This window comes from Coregonus lavaretus, assembly GCF_964263955.1.
Source record: "Coregonus lavaretus genome assembly, chromosome: 6".
Classification (NCBI taxonomy): domain Eukaryota; kingdom Metazoa; phylum Chordata; class Actinopteri; order Salmoniformes; family Salmonidae; genus Coregonus; species Coregonus lavaretus.
In genome coordinates this window covers 26,740,707-26,750,848 of record NC_139993.1, presented here as the reverse complement: position 1 = coordinate 26,750,848, position 10,142 = coordinate 26,740,707, and positions in this window count along the sequence as shown.

The window sequence follows — 10,142 nt, the reverse complement described above, 5'->3', positions numbered from 1 at the left end:
CAGCAACAACCAAAAAAATACATATTTTCAACGTGTTGTGCTCATAGACCCGTCGCTTTACCATGGAGCATTCGACAGTACTAATCAGTCTACATTTAAATCGTGTTCTGCAGCAGTGATGTAAGATTTACATCCGAAACAATTCATGTTGAATAGAAATGTGATGTAATGCTGTAAGATCATGACATGTTGGCTTTGCCTGCCATTCCAGTTAAATTACAAATAATTAGTTCATTAATATGTTAATTAGGCCATGTTAATTTTTAGTTTGCGCTGGCCACTGGAACAGCATTAGATTTCTCATAATATTGCTAATTGCATGTCAATTATGCTATTGAGCTCATTTAGACATTAATTTGTATGCAAATGTCATCTAAAAGGGGTTGGCTGGTACAGTGTGTGCGTGTTTCTTTTGAATGGGAATTATCGATAGCTTAATATATGGATACATAAACCACAACCCCATTACCAAACAATTGACTAATGAATATTGCATCTGTGAAGACGAGAGTAACGCACATCGTGCCAAAAAAAAATGGTGTTCTTTGATATGATTTACTTAGGGAAGATTTTAATGATATCACATTGGGATAACTGCAAAGGTAGAAATATTAGAAAACTCTCGCGAAGGTTGAGACCAATAATGTTTATGAGGTGCACGTGGCAACAACAATATTACATGCGCTCATTTATTATGACGTTTCGTTCCAGAATCTGTAGGTAGATAAGCTCCAACAAATAACAAATTCGATAGGCTATCACTTGGATAAAACTTCAAACAGGATCTTTCATCGCGGACTTCCAATCAGAGCAAACTAAGATTTATCCAAACATCTCAACAAAGGAATTCAAAAATGGGCAAGGTGAGTAGGCAAATGTACTTGTTCTTTTTTCAGTTGTTGACAGGTTTTCTGTTATGAGGTAACTCTAATAATTATTTTTTTGTCAACAATTCGACAGGTTTGTCCTGTAGGCCTACGAAAGCCATCCTTACTAGTGTAGAAAAGATTTCCAGAGCCTTTCAAATCATGATGTCCATGTATTTAGAAACAGTGTAAATTAGACTTGTTAACTCAAAACACACTTTTCAGGTATGGGAGTCCATCCTGTGTGTCCACCCCACAAATCCCTCAGCAATCAGGATGATCCTGAGAAGGGTTGATTTTCCAGGCTCATCTCAGAAGGCTTTGTGTAGTCCCGTGCTGATTGAGCTGTCCCAGAGTGCTGTACAGCATGTGGAGGCCAATGCCAGTCATGACCTTTCCTGCCCCCTGACAGTGGAGCAGTTGAAGGCAAGGAATCTTTACATTCCTTGGTTGAAGGATAGTCCTCCTGTCAATCAGGAAGTGAGCCAGCTCAAGAGGCCTAAACTGTCATGCCCCAAGTTGACCCAGCTGTCCCAGAGTGCTGTGCAGCATGTGGAGGCCGGTGCCAAAGCCAGTCAGGTATCCTCGTACCTTTCTTGGAAGAGGCTGAAGGATAGTTTTATTGCGGAACAGAAGAAGGTGAGCCAGCCCAAGAGGCCTGAACTGGTTCCCAGGATCAGGGCCTCCAAGGACCCCAGCCCACTACGACAGAAGCAGCAGCGACAGAGGAAAAGGCCAGCCGATGAGTTGGATAAGGTGTCTGGCAGCAGGGGGTGCATGAGAGCAGCCAAGAAGGACATCTCTGGAGATCTGGCCCAGCTCAAGCCTGGTCAGTCCACAGGAGACACCTGGAACAACACTAGGTAAATATCATTACAGCTAATACTGTATTATGGGATTTGTATGATTTGTTAATTTAATGACCCAATAGAATTCAATAGTTCTGATTTCCCTTGAAGACTAGAAACAAAGGTAGGTCCCATACTGTACAATGATAGACGAGTTGGCTATAGTACATACCAGTACAGTATGGAACCAGGCCAGGAACAAGGTGTTATGTCAGGCTGTGTTTGTATTCTATAGAGCTGAAGAACCTTGTCGTCTGGAGGTTATGAAGAACCTGACAGGCCTGTGGGGCAGCACTGGGCAAGGCCAGCCTCAGCTGACTTCACGAGCCAACCGTCTCAGCCCCTGCCTGGCCCAGTACTTAGCCTCCACTGTCACACCGAGGACCTTTGACCTCCAGATAATGGGCATGACCTCTGACCTAATGGACTTCTTGGATATGCCCGAGGAGAGACTGTCTATAGAGCTTTGGGACCTCGGGGAGGGCACAGGGGACCAGCGCTACAAAGCCAACTGGCAATTCTCTGGAGAGCACAGCAATGTGCTGATGGAGGGAATCTGGCTCCAGAACGACGACAACTGGTGATTTGGAGACCTCAGCTCGCCCAAACGCTTCCTCAGTAGCCCCCTCAGTCTGAAAGAGGAGGGAGCTTAGCTGATGATATTCACTCATATTCATATGCAAACACATATTCAAATGCACACATCAGGGGTTTCGGTTTATTCAGATGGTTTTTACAGTGTCTTCAGAAACTATTCACACCCCTTGACTTTTTCCACATTTTGTTGTGTTACAACCTGAATTTAAAATTGATTCAATTGAGATTTGTTTTGTCACTGGCCTACAAACAATACCCCATAATGTCAAAGTGGAATTTTGTTTTTACAAATGAATTAAAAATGAAAAGCTGAAATGTCTCGAGTCAATAAGTATTCAACCCCTTTGTAATGGCAAGCCTAAATAAGTTAAGGAGGAAAAATGTGCATAACAAGTCACATAATAAGTTGCATGGACTGAGTGCAATAATAGTGTTTAACATGATTTTTGAATTACTACCTCATCTCAGTACCCCACACATGCAATTATCTGTATGGACCCTTAGTTGAGCAGTGAATTTCAAACACAGATTCAACCACAAAGACCAGGGAGGTTTTCCAATGCCTTACAAAGAAGGGCACCTATTGGTAGATGGGTAAAAAAATAATTTAAAAAAGCGCACATTGAATACCCCTTTGAGCATGGTGAACCTATTAATTACACTTTGAATGGTGTATCAATATATGCAGTCAATACAAATATACAGGCGTCCTTCCTAACTCAGTTGCCGGAGAGGAAACCACTCAAGGATTTCACCATGAGGCCAATGGTGACTTTAAAACAGTTACAGAGTTTAACGGCTGCGATAGGAGAAAACTGAGGATGGATCAACAACACAATACTAACCTAAATGACAAAGTGAAAAGAAGGAAGCCTGTACAGAATAACAATGTTCCAAAACATGCATCCTGTTTGCAATAAGGAACTAAAGCCTTCCACTCCGCATTTATAAAATTGCTTATTCCAGTTACTAATAAGCATGCACCCATTAAGAACATTTCTTTAAAAACGGTTAAATCCCCATGGATTGATGAGGAATTGAAAAATTGTACGGTTGAGAGGGACGAGGCAAAATGAATGACAAATAAGTCTAGCTGCACAGCTGATCGGCAAATGTACTGTAAATTGAGAAATCATGTGACTAAACTAAACAAAAAACAGAAGAAACTGTACTATGAAACAAAGATAAATTACATAAAGAATGATAGTAAAAAAGCTTTGGAGCACCTTAAATGAGATTTTGGGCAAAAAGGTGAACTGTGCTCCATCATTCATTTAATTACATGGTTCATTCATAACAAAACCCACTGATATTGCCAACTACTTTAATGAGTTTTTCATTAGCAAGATTAGCAAATGTAGGCATGACATGCAAACAACATATTCTGAATGACAAGCATTGTAATTTTGAATGCCGTAAAGTTAGTATAAAATAGGTGATTTTGTTGTTGTTGTCTATCAACAATGACAAGCCACCTGAGTCTGACAACTTGGATGGAAAATTACTGAGGATGATAGCGGACTATATTGTCACTCCTATTTGCCATCTCTTCAATCTAAGCATACAGGAAAGTGTGTGCTCTCAGGCCTGGAGGGAAGCTAAAGTAATTGCGCTACCCAAGAATAGCAAAGCACCCTTTACTGATTCAAACAGCCGACCAATCAGCCTGCTACCAACCCTTAGTAAATCTTTGGAAGAAATGGTGTTTGACCAGATACAATGCTATTTCACAGTAAACAAAGTATCAATTTTCAGCACGCTTATAGAGAAGGGCACTCAACATGTAGGGCACTTACACAAATAACTGATGATTGGCTGAAAGAAATTGATAAGAAGATAGTTGGAGCTGTTTTGTTAGACTTCAGTGCAGCTTTTGACATTATCGATCATAATCTGCTGCTGGAAAAACGTATATTTTATGGCTTTACATCCCCTGCTATAGCGTGGATCGAGAGTTATCTAACAGAACACAGAGGGTGTTTTTTAATGGAAGCCTCTCCAACATAATCCAGGTAGAGTCAGGCATTTCCCAGGGCAGCCTCTTACTTTTTTCAATCTTTACTAATGACCTGCGACTGGCACTGAATAAAGCCTGTGTGTCTATGTATGCTGATGACTCAACACTATACACGTCAGGCCTCCACAGCAAGTGAAAACATTGATGCAACGGTAGCTAAAATGGGGAGAGTTCTGTCTATAATAAAGCGCTGATCTACTTTCTTGACATTGACATCAACAAAACAAGTCCTACAGGCCCTAGTTTTGTCACACCTGGACTACTGCCCAGTTATATGATCAAGTGCCACAAAGAGGGACATAGGCAAATTACAGTTGCCCAGAATAGAGCAGCACGGCTGGGCTTAAATGTACACGGAGAGAACAACAAGATGCATGTTAATGTATCCTGGCTCAAAGTGGTGGAGAGATTGACTGCATCACTACTTATCTTTGTGAGAGGTATTGACATGTTGAACACACCGAGCTGTCTGTTCAAACGACTAGCACACAATTCAGACACCCATGCGTACCCCACAAGACATGCCACTAGGGGTCTCTTCACAGTCCCCAAGTCCAGAACAAACTGGGAAATGCACAGTACTACACAGGGCCATGACTACAGATAACTCTATTCCACATCAAGTAACTCATGCAAGCAGTAAAATCAGATTTAAAAAACGACACCTTATGGAGGAGACACACACACTGGCACACACAAGCCAGAGCATGCACTCTACAAACACGTATGTATGTGTCACGACCGTCAGGGTAAGGAGTAGACCAAGGCGCAGCGTTGCAGGCAAACATACTCATTTATAAAGCGAAACGTGATCAAAAACAACAAAAGACGTAAACGTGACAGTACACGGTAAAACACAACCAACTCGAAACAAGAACCCACAAAACACAAAGGAAAACCGACAGTTTAAATATGGCTCCCAATCAGAGACAACCAGCAAACAGCTGACACTCGTTGCCTCTGATTGGGAGTCACTCAGGCCAACATAGAAAATGACAAACTAGAACCCCCAACATAGAAATATAACACATAGAATAAACACACCCTGGCTCAACAAATAGAGTCCCAGAACCAGGGTGTGACAGTACCCCCCCAATAAGAGCTAAACAGGGAAGGGCTGGGTGGGCATACCTCCTCGGCGGCGGTTCTGGCTCCGGCCTTGCCCACCACACTCCAACAAACCCCCCATAGCGCCCCTGGTCCGGTCTGGCCCCGCTGGCTGGAGCTGGACTGGACGTAGCAGGGGCGGTAGGCTTCAGCTCCTTAGTGGAGCAGTTGAGAGGTACCTGAATTGGCACCGATGACCCAGGCACGGGTTGTGCCGGACTGACGACTCGCACCCTAGGCTTGGTGCGTGGAGCAGCGACGGGCCTTACCAGGCTGACGACTCGTACCCCGGGCTTGGTGCGAGTAGCAGGAACGGGCTGAACCAGGCTGACGACTCGCACCCCTGGCTTGGTGCGAGTGGCAGGAACGGGCTGGACCAGGCTGACGACGCACACCGTAGGCTTGGTGCGTGGAGCAGGGACAGGCCGGGCTGGGCTGGCGACGCACACCGTAGGCTTGGTGCGTGGAGCAGGGACAGGCCGGGCTGGGCTGTCGACGCACACCGTAGGCTTGGTGCGTGGAGCAGGGACAGGCCGGACAGGGCTGGCAACGCACACCGTAGGCTTGGTGCGTGGAGCAGGAACAGGCCGGACCGTACTGGGAACACACACCACTGGCCTTAAACGAGGATCAGGAACGGGCCGGACCGGACTGGCAATACACCTCAGTACCTCTCGCCGTGCCTCTACAACTTCCTTCCCTCCTCTCGCCAATGGCTCCCGTAACCCGGTGGCCTTCTCTCCTCGTCTCCCATTACGCCCTGTGGCAGCCTCCTGCTGCCCAGTCGCCCATGCCGTGTGCCCCCCCCTAAAAATGTCTTGGGGTTGCCTCTCGCCTGTCCGACGTTGACCCGTTTGGCGCCGCTGCTCCTCTCCTGCCTGGGTCTCCCCCTTTATCGCCTTCCGGTACCGGACGGCCTCCTCCTCAGTAATCTGCCCCCAACCGAGGAGGACATCCACAAGAGTCACCTCCTGCGTGTGTTCCTGGACACGCTGCTTGGTCCTGGTATGGTGGGTTTTTCTGTCACGATCGTCGTAGGAGTGAGTAGACCAAGGCGCAGCGTGTGAAACAAACATGACTTTAATTAGTTAAAGTATACCAAAACACGACTCGTGAAGTCCACGGTAAACAAATACCGACACGGAACAAAAACCCACAAACACAAAGTGAAACACAGACAGTAAAATATGGCTCCCAATCAGAGACAACCAGCCGACAGCTGACACTCGTTGCCTCTGATTGGGAGTCACACAGGCAAACATAGAAACAGACAACCTAGAACACCCAAACAAAGAAACAGAACACAATGAATGAACACACCCTGGCTCAACATATAGAGTCCCAGAGCCAGGGTGTGACAGTATGGTGGTATTATACATGTTGTATTTTAGATATGTAGTGGTGTAATAATGTTATATGTACTGTTTTATAAAATTTTTGCCATAGTTTGTTTGGACCCAATGAAGAGTAGTTGCTGCTTTGGCAGGAACTAATGGGGATCCTTGATAAATACAAATACAAAGTTAAACTGCAAAAAATGTGGCAAAGAAAGGAACTTTATGTCCTGAATACAAAGCGTTATGTTTGGGGCAAATCCAACACAACACATCACTGAGTACCACTCTTCATATTTACAAGCATGGTGGTGGCTGCATCATGTTATGGGTATTCTTGTCATCTGCAAGGACTAGGGAGTCTTTTTAGGATAAAAATAAACAGAATAGAGCTAAGCACAGGCAAAGTCCTAGAGGAAAACCTGGTTCAGTGTGCTTTCCAACAGACACTGGGAGACAAATTCACCTTTCAGCAGGACAATAACCTAAAACACAAGGAGTTGCTTACCAAGACGACATTAAATGTTCCTGAATGGCCTTGTTACAGTTGTGACTTAAATCTGCTTGAAAATCTATGGCATGATTTTGAATTCAGGCTGTAACACAACAAAATGTGGAATAAGTCAAGGGCTTATGAATACTTTCTGAAGGCACTGTAAATACCACCTGAATGGTTGATTTCTAAGTGTGCGTGCGTGTGTGTGTTTGTAATCATATGGATGTGTGTTTGTAATCATGCCATATGCTTTTCATTTGGAGGAACCTGCTAGAGTTGGATAGTAGGGAGCATATCTGAGGGACTCACAAGCTGTTTTCAGTGGACGGAGGTGTACATTGCGCCTAGATGCTGATCTGAGGTCAGTTGTTCATCTTCTCCACTAATGGTTAAGGTTAGGATGGGGGGGGGGGGGCTGATCCTTGATCTGTACCTAGGGGAAACTTCATCCCTGAGCGTGGGAGGTGAGAGGCGTGTAAACATGGGTAAATGGATTCCTGGTGTCTATATTTCATGTTGAAAATTGGCTCGTAAATCCACTGGTTTTGATCTATGGAACCCTTCGCCGCTTGAAAAAACCTCCGTAAATGTGTAATTTCTCCCTTGACGGAACACAGTCGAGAAGCGATCTTTCTTGTTTTCTCTCTCTCTCTCTCTCTCTCTCTCTCTCTCTCTCTCTCTCTCTCTCTCTCTCTCTCTCTCTTCGCTCTCTCTCTCTCTCTCTTCGCTCTCTCTCTCTTCGCTCTCTCTCTCTCTCTCTCTCTCTCTCTCTCTCTCTCTCTCTCTCTCTCTCTCTCTCTCTCTCTCTCTCTCTCTCTCTCCTCTCTTCGCTCTCTCCATCCCCCTGTATTCAGTGGAGCGCTAGGCTCATGTTGGATTAATGGTCTCCATTCCTCTCTCTCCTTTCATGCCCTTTTGATATCTTCTTTTCATCACCGCTCATCCATTTATCAAACCTGCTACTATGAGAGTGACTTTGCTTCTGAGATCTAGAAGGTGTGTGTGGTGTGTGTGTGCGTGCGTGCGTGGGGGCATGCGTGTGCACGCATGTGTGTGTAGAGGATAAACACAGACATGATATTAATACAAAATATATATGAATAAAAACAGGTTCAAGATGGGTTGAAGATGGGTAGGTGGAATGACTCGCTACTCATGTGTGAATGATAAAGACTCCCAACCAAATCCATCTGGATCAGCTGTAAGCTACACCACACGCTCCTCTGCTCCAATATGTGTGCATGTGTGCATGCGTGTGTGTGTCCACGTGTGTGGTGGTGATGTGAAAAGCATGAGGCAGAACTCTATGGCAGAGTGGTTTATAATCAAACAGCAATGGCTGTTAGGTGATGGGAGGCAGATGGGATCTCTTTATCAACCCGTGGACTACGCCTTTAATCAGGGCCTAAGAGGTGTGAGGGGGGTTTATCATAATTGAACTGTATCCTGGTTAATCGTAGCTATATGTCACTGTTGCATGGCTGCACCGGCAGGACAAGCTATGACTGGGAAGCGAGGAGGCATGATTGAACACAGAGTTAAGAGGAGAGACGTCTGGTAAAAGACACAGACAGAGGGTTCCATCCCAAATGGCACCCTATGCCCTTTATAGTGCACCACTTTTGACCAACTGCCTCTGGTCAAAAGTAGTGCATTATAAAGGGAATAGAGTGCCATTTGGGACGCAGACAGGTATTACAGGAAGTGGTATATAAGGGCTGTTCTTGTCTGAAGATGGTGGATTCCTCTGCTGGTTACATTAGGTTTTGTAGGTGGTGTGTTGCTTTTCTATGGTAATCTTTGATAGAAATATGTTACATTTTCTCTATCTCATTTTTCCCAACATAAAACTCTCTGGTCAAACTCTGTTCCATCCTATTTCCCTTCAATTAACCTGTGAACGGACGAAAGTGTCTATTGACCTCATGTCTCCTCCCATGATAAATACCTATACAATGTGGTCTGAAATTATTGCCATCTTTTATTAAGATGAGCAAAAATGACTGTGGGGGTTCTAACATATGGAATATAAATACCAAGGATTATTTAGCAATTAGATTTTGAATTTTAAGACCCCTTAATATATCAAAAACATATATAAACGAATTATTGTATGAAACATTGAATTTGTGTCACGGTTTCGGCCGAGGCTGCCTCTCTTCCTTGCTCGGGCAGGCTTCGGCGTTCGTCGTCTCCGGAATACTAGCTGCCACCGTTGCATGTTTCTATGTTCGTTTGCTTTTGTCTGTTTGTTGTGACACCTGTTATCGTTTAGTGTAATTAGTGTCCTATAAGTTCTCGTTGTGTTTGTCTAGTGTTGTGTGTGATTGCTTTATTTCTGTCGTGCGTTGCTGGACGTGTATACTATTTCGCTCGGTTGAGCTATTCTCCACTGTGTTGGAGCGTTTGACGCACCTGTGTAGTGCGCCCGTTTTGTTTTGTCGCCTACGTGCGGAGTTTCGCCTTCGGGCAAGTTTGTTCATTTTCCCTTGTGGATTGTCACTAAAGTCTTTTGGACTGTACTTCGGTGTCCTGCGCTTGATTCCACCACTACACCCACCTACAGCATCATTGACAATTTGGCATTACTGCTATTAGCCAATAGAAATGCATTGAATAACAGATTCACTATATGGAACAACAGATGGTCCAAAAACCAATCAAAAGGAAGTTTGTTCTGAATTGTCTGTCTTATATCTGAGAGATATAAGAAAGTTCAGGAAACTATTTTTTATTGTTTGTGACATGTATTTATCCCCTTATTTTAGGCAATAAACTATCTCCATACAGTGCATTCGGAAAGTATTCAGACCCCTTGACTTTTTCGACATTTTGTTACGTACAGCCTTATTCTAAAATGGATTGAATAAATACAAA